Genomic DNA, 11,517 nt, shown 5'->3' with positions numbered 1-11,517 from the left:
TCCCGGGCACCCTGCCACGCGGCAGGACCAAGGACAGAGCCCAAGGTGGGGAGGCCCCGGCTGGAGCTCCTGAACCCAGCCAGGCAAGTGAAGGCTCCCCGGGCACAATGGAGCCCCGTCCAGGGCCTTTGGCAGTGCGGCAGGCTGAGGGACGGGGCCCAGGGCCAGAGCACCCGACCCGGGGCCCGGCGGGATCCCTGGACCCAGCCGGGGCTCCCATGCCCAGAGGCGCAGGGGACGCCTCCCCGGGCCCTCCAGACCCCATCCTGGGCACCCTGCCATGCGGCAGGACCAAGGACAGAGCCCTAGGTGGGGAGGCCGCCCACCCCGGGGCCCTCAGGGGCCCCGGCTGGAGCTCCTGAACCCAGCCAGGAAAGTGAAGGCTCCCCGGGCACAACGGAACCCTTTCCCGGGCCTTGGGCAGTGCGGCAGGCTGAGGGACGGAGCCCAGCGCCAGAGCACCTGACCCGGACCCCGTCCTGGGCACCTTGCCAAGCGGCAAGACCGAGGACAGAGCCCGGGGTGGGGAGGCCACCCTCCCCGGGGGCCCTCAGGAGCTCCTGAACCCAACCAAGCAAGGGGAGGCTCCCCGGGAACAACGGAACCCTGTCCTGGGCCTTTGGCAGTATGGCAGGCTGAGGGACAGAGCCCAGGGCCAGAGCACCCGACCCATGGCCTGGCGGGGCCACTGGGTGTGGCCGGGGCTCCCAGACCCGGAGGCGCAGGGGACGCCTCCCCGGGCCCGCTGGACCCCATCCCGGGCACCCTGCCACGTGGCAGAACCGAGGATGGAGCACGGGGTGGGGAGGCCGCCCTCCCCGGGTTCCTCAGGGGCCCCAGCCGGAGCTCCTGAACCCAGCCAAGCAAGGGGAGGCTCCCTGGGTACAACGAAACCCCATCCCGGGCCTTTGGCAGTGCGGCAGGCCGGGAGACGGGGGCCAGAGCACCCGACCCGGGGCCCGGCGGGGCCCCTAGACTCAGCCGGTGCACCCAGGCCCGGAGGGGCAGGGACGCCTCCCCAGGCCTGCCGGACTCCGTCCCGGGCACCCTGCCATGCGGCAGGACCGAGGACAGAGCCAGGGGTAGGGAGGCCACCCTCTCCGGGGCCCTCAGGGGCCCTGGCCAGAGCTCCTGAACCCAGCCAAGCAAGGGGAGGCTCCCCAGGCACAACAGAACCCAGTCCCAGGCCTTTGGCAGTGCGGCAGGCCGGGGGATGGGGCCCAGGGCCAGAACACCCGACCGGGGGCCCAGCGGGGCCCCTGGTCCCAGATTGGGCTCCCAGGCCCGGAGGCGCAGGGGCCACACGGCAGGTCCAGGGATGAACCCAGGGCTGGGGCAGCATCCTGGCCCCTCCAGCTGCCGGCTGAGGACCACTAGGCCAAGAGGGGTCCTAGAGTACCCTGTCCATAGTAATCCGGAGGAAGGCTACCCCCCTTTCTGGTAACCTGTGCGCACCACAAGACTAAGGGGACCCTAGGGGCAGATGCGCCCGACCTCCTGGAGCCCTGGCTGGGATCGGGCAGGCAAATGAGCCCTCATCGGGACTTCCAGGGCAGCCCGGCAATCTGGTCACCCCATTGGAAAACATTGCGTGCGACCAGATGGCCAAGGGGAAAGGTGTGACCAGATGGCTGGGACAGAAAGGACGCCCATCTGCCCACCCCGAGCCTTCACCGGAGGGCTCCCGTCAGACCTTGCAGGGCTCGTGGGCTGCAGGGCTCGTGGGCTGCAGGGCATGGGGGGCTGCAGGGCTCGGGGGCTGCAGGGCTCGGGAGCTGCAGGGCTCGGGGCTGCAGGGCTCCGGGGCTGCAGGGCTCCGGGGCGGCAGGGCTCCAGGGCTGCAGGGCTCAGGGGCTGCAGGGCTCGGGGGCTCGGAGACCCCACGCTGGGCTTCAGGCATGGGGAGGCCCACAGGAGCTCCTGGGGTACGGACGCCTGGGGACCCATGGAGCCCGTTCCGGGCACTTTGCCTTGCCGCGGGCTGCAGTAGGGAGCCCCGGATGCCGGGGAGGTGTCATCCGGGCCTAGCCCATCTGGTCCCCGCCTGAGAACCGCCATCCCCGGGAGGGGCGTCCCGGCATACCCTGCCCCTAGTAATCCAGAGGAAAGCTACCCACCTTTCTGGTAAACCGTGCGCACCGAGTGACGGAGGGGACCCTAGGCGCGGAGGCGCCCAACCTCCTGGAGCCCTGGCTGGGATCGGGGAGGTGAATGAGCCCTCATCGGGCCTTCCAGGCCGGCCCGGCCATCTGGTCGCCCCATTGGAAAGCATTGCGTGCGACCAGATGGCCAAGGGGATTGGTGCGACCAGATGTCCGGGACCGAAATGACGCCAATCTGCCCGCCCCGAGCCTTCGCGGGAGGGCTCCCGCCTGCCCTTGTAGGGCTCAGGAGCTGCAGGGCACAGGGACTGCAGGGCTCGAGGGCTGCAGGGCTCTGGGGCTGCAGGGCTCCGTGGCTGCAGGGCTCCGGGGCTGCAGGGCTCCGAGGGCTGCAGGGCTCGGGGGCTGCAGGGCACCAGGGGCTGCAGGGCACCGGGGCTGCAGGGCTCCGGGGCTGCAGGGCTCTGGGGCTGCAGGGCTCCGGGGCTGCAGGGCTCTGGGGCTGCAGGGCTCGGGGGCTGCAGGGCTCAGGGGGCTCAGAGACCCTAAGCTAGGCCTCAGGCATGGGGAGGACCGCAGGAGCCCCCGAGGCCCGGACCCCCGGGGACCCATGGAGCCCGTCCCAGGTACTTTGCCTCGCTGCGGGCTGGAGGAGGGAGCCCCGGACGCCGGGGAGGTGTCGTCCGGGCCTAGCCAATCTGGTCCCCGCCTGAGAACCTCCATCCCTGGGAGGGGCGTCCCGGCATACCCTGCCCCTAGTAATCCGGAGGAAGGCTACCCCTCTTTCTGGGAACCCGTGTGCACCGAGAGACTCAGGGGACCCTAGGCGCAGACATGCCCGACCTCCTGGAGTCCTGGCTTGGATAGGGGAGGCAAATGAGCCCCCATCAGGTCTTCCAGGGAAGCCCAGCCATCTGGTCGCCCCATTGGAAAGCATTGCGTGCGACCAGATGGCCGAGGGGAAAGGTGCGACCAGATGGCCGGGACCGAAAGGACTCTTATCTGCCTGCCCCGAGCCGAGCGGTAGGGTTCCTGCCTGCCCACGCAGGGCTCGGGGGCTCCGCTTCCCGGGGGCTCGGGCCTCAGGCATGGGGAGGACCACCGGAGCTCTCGGGCCCGGACGCCCGGGGGAGGACTGCCCGGGACCCATCGAGCCCGTCCTGGGTACTTTGCCATGCCGCGGGCCGGAGGAGGGAACCCCGGAGGGAGGGGAGGTGTTGTCCGGGCATAGACCATCTGGTGCCTGGCAAAGAACCGCCAGCCCGGGGCTAGTGTTCCGGCATACCCTGCACTACTAATCCGGAGGAAAGCCACCCCTCCTGGGAACCCGTGTGCACCGAGACACTCAGGGGACCCTAGGCCCGGACGCACCCGACCTCCTGGAGCCCTGGCTGGGATCAGGGAGGCGAATGAGCCTTCATCGGGACTTCCAGGGCAGCCCGGCCATCTGGTCGCCCCGTTGGAAAGCATTGTGTGCGACCAGATGGCCGAGGGAAAGGTGCGACCAGATGGCCGGGACCGAAAGGACTCCCATCTGCCCGCGCTGAGCCATAGCGGTGGGGCTCCTGCCTGCCCTTGCAGAACTCCGGGGCTCTGCACCAGGGACCCTTGTCCCGGGCAGATGGACACTTGGCAGGCCACAGGACATGGGCTCCCAGGCCCTGACCGAAACTCAGGAGGCCCGGGCCGGTCCCTGCTTCTCAACCCAGCCAGGCCGGGGAGATCGGGGAGCCTCCCCAAGCACGAGGGACCCCTGTCCCGGGTACAAGGTCCTATAAGGTTGTGCGCTCGTTTCCCCCAATTATTTTCAAAATTCTGCATATTTGTGCTACGCAAAGTCCGCCCAACCCTACTCAGGACGTGTGCTCGTTTTCCACAATTTTATTCAAAATTCTGCCTAATGGTGCTACGCAAAGTCCGCCCAGCGTTACTTTACACACATTCAGCCTTGGTGGTTAAAGGCTGTACCCCACTCCCTTTTGTCTATTAACAAATCCTAGGTGCAAACACTGATCTATTCTGTCACCAGATAAGGAAGGCGGGGTTTAGGTATCTAGCAAAATTCTCTGTAGTCAATTCATTGCCTGACGGAACACCATTCCTATGTATAGACCACATACTGCGAGAAAGTGCCTCTGTTTACATGGTTAGCCCCCCACTTTTAGCCTTGAAAATGATGTGGTTTTGATTGTAGTGCACAGGATCCCTGCCAACCAGGTCCCCTGTGCCAGTGCTTTGTCCCTAAAACTGTTCCACTATTGGCCCTTCAGGCCCCCTGTAAGCCCCTAGTATATGGTATTTGGGTACCTAGGGCATTGATATTGGAGAGGGTCCCCTGTGGACCCCTCATCTAGGCCATGCAGACTGCCACTGAAGCATGCATGCACTGGTGCAGACAAAAACTACAAAGTCGACATGGCATACTGCCTGTGTGCCATGCCAACCAGCACTGCCTAAGGTATAGGTAAGTGACCCCTATAGCAGGCCTTACAAGCCGTATATCTCAGGTGTGGGCATATCTGCATGAGCAGGGAACCTATACAGAGTACATGGGCTGGAACTCGACAACTCGAGTTCCACAGCCCCATGATGGCTTCCTCAAACACAGGAGTATTTGGTACCAAACTACTCGTCTCAAAAACCCTCACTGATGCCAGTGTGGGATTTAGTGCTACATGTACTCAGTGGACACCTCAGAGATGCCCCGTGCAAACCTACCAACCCTGGTGCGGTCTCAGGCTAGCTCTAGGCAGCCAGCCACCACCAGACACATTTCGGGTCCCATGGGTCGAGAGCTCCTGCTCACTTGGACCAGAAACAAAGCACATCCTGGGCAGAGGTGTCACACCTTCTCCCCCAGGGTGGGCCTGTGATCAAGGGGGAGCTTCAAAGGCTTGCCACCTTTGGAATGCAACCCCCAGCCTCTGCTGCTAGCAGCATATAGTGGCCCCTGGTTCAACCTCCCACTTCGGGTGGAAAAACTTTGTCAGAATAGGAGGTGTGCCCACCTTTGCCAACTCCAACACCTTTTTCAATGCCCACCATCTTGAAGATGGTGGTCTTATCCAATCAGGGCTAGGGCTGTGCCCCTCCCACAGTAGCATAATAGTGGATGTAGTCACTCCAGGTAAGGAACCCTTTGGTCCCTACCTTCTGTTCCCTGTAACACCCCTAAATCTAGTATTTAGGTGGCTCCCCAGACATGGAACTAGTTCCTGATGACCTAAGAAGAAATGAAGGACGAAGAATACGCTGTGCAGAGAATACTGTCAATGCCCACTGACTTGGCCCCATACTTACCGGCCTGTCTGCAGCTTCAAAGACCCTGTGAAATTAACGACACCTGTCCTGCAGCCAACGACCTCCACAATCCCTGGGAAGACTGCCTGCCTTTGAGAAAGAATAGAACTCCCGAGGAGAGCAGCTGTGTTCGCAAGAAACCAGCACAAAGGACTCTGGTACACTCTGGATCCTAGATCCCAGACCTCTCTGTATCTGACACCTCGGGCCTGTGTCCAGATGGCCCACCAATCCACAAAAGATTCCCCAGCGATCCCAAGTTCAATTCCAGCAATGGCTGACCCCTCCTGGACTCCATGACGATGCCTGAAGTGTGAATCCGAAGGTTCCCCCTGACCTCGACCGGCTCTGGTAAGAGAAACTCAATGTCAAAGGACACCCTTGCACCCGAAGCCCCTTTGCCTTGTAGAGCTCTACCAACAGTGTCCCTACGACCTACAGCAACTCAACTTACCTCTGCTGTCACTAGTTTCCTTCGTGCAGCCTCCAGTTCATCACCTACAGCCTGATTTCCGTATCCAAGTTTCTCTATTCACTTGCATTGGGGCACCCATCCACCCCTGTGTCGCTGGTGGTGTATGTCTGGTGCTGCCTTGTGGCCCCGGTGTTTATTTCAACCTCTGAAGCTTGACCTCAGTAGCTGCTTTACTTACCTGCGAACAGCATGTCTTCAAGCACCTCCAGTCTTGATTGTGTAACATTGGACCCGATCTTCAACTTTGGCCTCTGCACCCAGCCGCCCCGTGCCACTGGTGGTGCAGTGTTTGTGCTTACCTGAACCTTGCCCTCTGCTGACCCTGAAACCCAAAAACTGGAACTATCAGTAAATGACTTACCTGCACAGCCGCATTATTGTTTTCCTCCATGTGGTAACATTGCAAAGACTGAATATTGCACTAAGTTTCCACTTTTGAAACTGAAAAGAATTTCTATTTAAAAATATACTTACGTTTTTGCTAAGATCGTGGTCTTAAAAAAAAATCTTGAGCAAATCTTATTTTTATAAAATTGACATGGATCTCCTTTTTGAGTTGTGTGTCATTTATGGCTCATTGTGTGCACAACACATGTCTTACACTCCTCTGTGTTAGGCCTAAGGGTGCTCGCCCACTGTACCACAAACAGAGCACATTGGGTTTGCATTGACCCTTCTGGGAGAATCACTGGACTCTGTGCACGATATAACGACCTTGTGGTATACCATGTACAGAGCCAGCTTCCTACCTGTGGTCAATTCACTGCCTGATGGAACTCCATTCCTATGTATAGACCACATAAGTAGTTTCCTGCTGCGCCTCCTGGCACAGGGTGAGAGGGGCCGACAAAATGTGCCCTTGCAAAAGTTCACAGTGGGCACGAGAGCACAGAGAATAAGCGCAAAATTGTGCTGAACCTACATTACTTAAATACATTAAAATGTCCTGTTGACCTATGTGGGACAAGGAAGGGGAGAAACAGGTGAAGGCAATTGGTGGAAGCTTAGATTCTCAATTCCTGCAACCTCTGCTCACTTCCATTCTTCTCCTCCATTTCATATCCTATTTCCTTTCTTCAGAGCTTCCTTTCCCCTCCTTGCTCTGTAACTTTGACTTCACTATAAAAACGGTTGTAATGTAAAGTGCTCTAATGCCCTTGGGACAAGTTATCGCCATAAAGCTGCAAAAAAGTACAAGAATAGGATCTGTTCCAACCATCCAACGTGAAAGTTACCCACATACTTTTCACAAGGTTTACCTGACAAAAGATCTTGTGGGCAAAAATACTCTGGATGACCAATTTGCGCCCGATTTATAATCTTGTGCCATTCCGTTTCAGGTGAATCTCGTGCACCCAAAAATGAAATTGAGCTCCATCTGGAACCAGGGCCTAATAAGGGCAAAATAACGTTTGTCATTTATAGTGGTTACAAACGGGAGAATTGTGGCATGAAGCACTATTTAGAACAAGCATTTGCAATGCAATAGGTCTCGTATTTACGAGAATTTGAGCTATCTGCATTGTAAATGACAATGCCTTTTATTTATGTGCAGTTTTTAAAATAGATAAAAATAATGCATTGTCATTTAAATCAAATCAGGTGTTTGTTAAGCGCGACTACTCACCCATAAGGGTCTCAAGGCGCTGTGGGTGTGGGGGGGGGGGGTTCGCAGGTTCCTGTCCATCAAGGAGGGGGTCTGTCGAAGAGCCAGGTTTTGAGGTTTCTTGCGAAGATGGGGAGCGATGTTATCTGTCTGAGGTGGAGAGGAAGATCGTTCCAGGCTCTGGCCGTGAGGAAGGAAATGAGCGGCCTCCCGATCTGGTCTTTCTGGTGCGGGGGAACCCTGCATAGGAGAGCTGGGCTGATCGTAGGGTTCTTTGGGGTGCGTGGAATTTGAGTCGGCTGTTCAGGTATGCTGGTCCGGTGTCGTGGAGGGCCTTGTGAGCGTGGGTTGGCATCTTGAAGGTGACTCTAGCTTCGATGGGGAGCCAGTGGAGTGTTCGCAGGTGCTGGGAGAGGTGGCAGTGTCTTGGCAGGTTGAGGACCAGTCTTGCGGCGGCGTTTTGGATGTTCTGTAGGTTGCGGGTGAGGTTTTTGTTTATTCCGGCATAGAGTGCATTGCCATAGTCGAGCCTGCTGGTGACCAGGGCATGAGTGACGGTCTTTCTGTGTTCGAGGGGGATCCATTTGAAGGTCTTACGTAGGAGGCGGAGGGTGTGGAAGCAGGAGGATGAGACGGAATTGATCTGGCGGTCCATTTTGAGCTCTGAGTCCAGGATGAGTCCCAGGTTGCGTGTGTGGTCCGTAGGGGTAGGCAGGCTTCCGAGGGCAGGGGGCCACCAGGTGTCATTCCAGGCATCTGGTTTTGGCCCATGATGAGTACTTCCGTTTTGTTGGTGTTTAGTTGTAGGCAGCTGTTTTTCATCCATTTGGCGACGGCTTCCAGACCTTCTCGAAAGTTGTGTCTGGCGGTGTTGGGTTCGTTGGATAGGGAGAGGATGAGTTGGGTGTCGTCTGCGTATGACACAATGTTGAGTCCCTAGGTTCTGACGATGGGGCGAGCAGAGCCATGTAGATGTTGAAGAGCATAGGGCTTAGGGAGGACCCCTGGGGGACTCCGCAGGTGGTAGGTGTAGGGTCTGAGAGGAAAGGGGGGAGTCTGACCCACTGCGTTCTGCCAGAGAGGAAGGAGAGGATCCAGTCGAGGGCCTTGTCTTGGATCCCTGCGTCGTGGAGTCTGCGTATTAGAGTACGGTGAGAGACTGTGTCGAACGCCGCTGAGAGGTCGAGGAGGATGAGGGCTGCTGTTTCTCCTTTGTCCAGTAAGGTACGGATGTCGTCTGTTGCGGCGAGGAGGGCGGTTTCCGTACAGTGGTTTTTTCTGAAGCCGTATTGGGAGGAGTCGAGGATGTTGTGCTCTTCGATGAATGTGGTGAGTTGGCTGTTAATGGCTTTCTTGATGACTTTCGCTGGGAACGGGAGCCGGGAGATGGGTCTGTAGTTTTTGAGGACTGTGGGGTCCGCCGAGGGTTTCTTCAGTAGGGGGTTGATCCCAGCATGTTTCCAGTCGTCAGGGAACGAGGCAGTTGCCAGGGAGCGGTTGATGGTGTGGCAGAGCATGGGTGCGATGGTGTCGGCGGCTCTGTTGAAAATGTGGTGGTGGCAGGGGTCCGTGGGGGCCCCGGAGTGGATTGACTTCATCGTCTTCAGTGTGTCTTCGGTGGTGAGGGCTGTCCAGTTGTCGATCGCTGGCTTCAGGGTGTTGGGGGTGGTTGGTGAGGGTTCAGTGTGTTGGTTGTCTTCGTCGAAGTTACAATGCCAATAGCTTAAACTCTTGCAAATGCGAGACCTATTGAATTGGAAATACCTAAGGTGCCGTTCTATAAATTGTTTTAAAAATTAGGAAAGAGCGTTTTCTGTCGCAACAACAGGCAAGGCAAAGCCATTTGAGAAATAGTGATCGGAGGCTGCAATGAAAGCCCACACGTAACAGGGGGTGTTGCCATGGTAGGTTACAAAATGAGACAAGGTGGTACTAAGTAGGGACTACTAAGTCTATTGACCAATGAATAGCCACAGTTTACAGTGGACAATGACACCAGCCAATGAAAACTATGGGCGGAGAGTGGGCAGAGATTCAAGTCCCTACCTGAATACAACATGTCTCGCAGAGCAGCGCATGCGCTGCCCACACTCGACCTAAAAAGCATTTAGCTAAGTCAAAGGCTTTATAAAGTAGTGAGTTTAAAGGGAATTAAGATGGCCTGATTCCCAAGGTGGACGTGTACTGCGCGCTGGGTTTCAGGGAGCAGGAGGTAACCCTGAGGCATTATTGGACACTGATGGTGGCATCTCTGATGCAGTCTGTAGGCCTCATGCCCAATTTACATCCATCCCCAGCTCCCCATACCCGGTGACCAGCCCCATCACCAGACATCCTTGAGGCCTTGTGTATCCCACAAGGACGCCATGCGATGGGGCACAAAGGATGAGGAGTTGATGTTTACACACATTTTGTATGTAATAGACTAGGTAATATCATCCGGTTTAAAATGTCAGAGCCTGCTCTGAATGAAAAGGTTAGCCTGCTACAACAGTGAACAAGCGCACGCGCCTCGCGCTGAAAAAAAAAAAAAAAAAAAGTTTGACGAGGAGAGGAGGAGGCGGCAGGGGGAGGGGGGAGAGGAGGGGGCCTGCGCCTGTTTCCCTTGCGGGAGCGAGCATGAACCATCTGTTAATTACAAACAGATGGTTTCAAAGCTCGCTCCCGCAAGGAAATCGCCAAACATGCACGCGTTGCCATTCAAAGCAATGCAATGCGTGCACGTTTTTGGCTGAAAAACGGAATCGATTTCTAAAGGGCTCCTCCTTAGCAGCGCATGCGCACTGCGTAGGCGAGACCTACAAATACATACTGTGCTTATAAATGTGTGCCTCAAAGTTAAAGCAGAAAGACACTTATCGGCAGCCCTGTGGATGGTGTGCACTCCTTTGAAAGGCAAACCGTGTTACTTCAACTACAGGTAGTAACTTACAACACTGCAAGATTCACGTCTGAAGGAGTATTTCAAATATGTGTAAAACAATGTTGTTGTGTTTCAGCTGTTCAGGCACTGCTGACCGTAAAAGCCAGTTTCCAATATATTCGACAGTCCTAGATTTTAATAAAGCCAATAGCATTCTGGGACTTGTAGTTTCGTTTTAGCACCATTTATCTTGAATTTGAAATCCAGGCTCAAACGTGCTGGCCACATAAAACGTGTGTTCCTCTTTAATTGGCTCATAAATAAAATTTACAGACATTCAAAAATGTTGTTTTATGTAGCTCAATTTGTGTAGTGCTTTTCAAATATGTTTAGCCCCATGACAACTTTGCTTTTGCCTGACATCCCCTGGAGAATTCTCTTGCTTGTCTAAGATTAAAAAAAAAAGAAAGGGCGTGGTGATACTGAAGCGGGCACCATGCTCATTATTAAGGTTTAAAAATAAACTAAATTAAACCAAGCGTGGTGTCCCTGAAGCGGGGCCGTGCTCAGTATTAAAGTAAAAAAAAAAACACAAAAAAAAACAGAGCACGGTGTCCCTGAAGCGGGCGTCGTGCTCAACATCAAAGTTTTAAAAATAAAATTTAAACTGAGCATGGTGTCCCTAAAATGGGCACCGCGCTCAGCATTGAAATACAAAATAAAGCAGCCGCCATTGTCCCCATCAGTGTCAATAAACAAAATAGTGCTCACCCACTTATAATGCAGACCGTGAAACAAGCCAAGTAAAAAGCCCAGTCGTTATAGGCAGTAACAAATGCAGACAACTTTTGTGTAGGTTGTAAAGAATCATCCCTTTGAAAACTGAGGCCCTGTCTTTCATGCAAATGGGAGCTGCATGAAAAATGGCTGTACTGCGTTGACAAAGAGTAGAAAACATTGCATCACCAGATTTAGTAAGAGTCAGATACCAATGACATCATCGGCAGTACTTTCCCTCGATCTGGCTATTCTCCGTGTAGCTAAGCCTCAAACTATGATACAAAGGTGAGCCTGTGTTGCCTAATTGGGATTTTTACAGGAGTATACCCTCCAGTACAGATTCATAGGAATATACTGCATCAAAGGGGTCAGCATTGTAAGACGTGTGCTG

This window comes from Triturus cristatus, chromosome 1_1 (assembly GCF_964204655.1).
Source record: "Triturus cristatus chromosome 1_1, aTriCri1.1, whole genome shotgun sequence".
Taxonomy (NCBI): domain Eukaryota; kingdom Metazoa; phylum Chordata; class Amphibia; order Caudata; family Salamandridae; genus Triturus; species Triturus cristatus.
The sequence above is the reverse complement of the archived record's forward strand: the minus strand, read 5'-3'. Positions refer to the sequence as shown.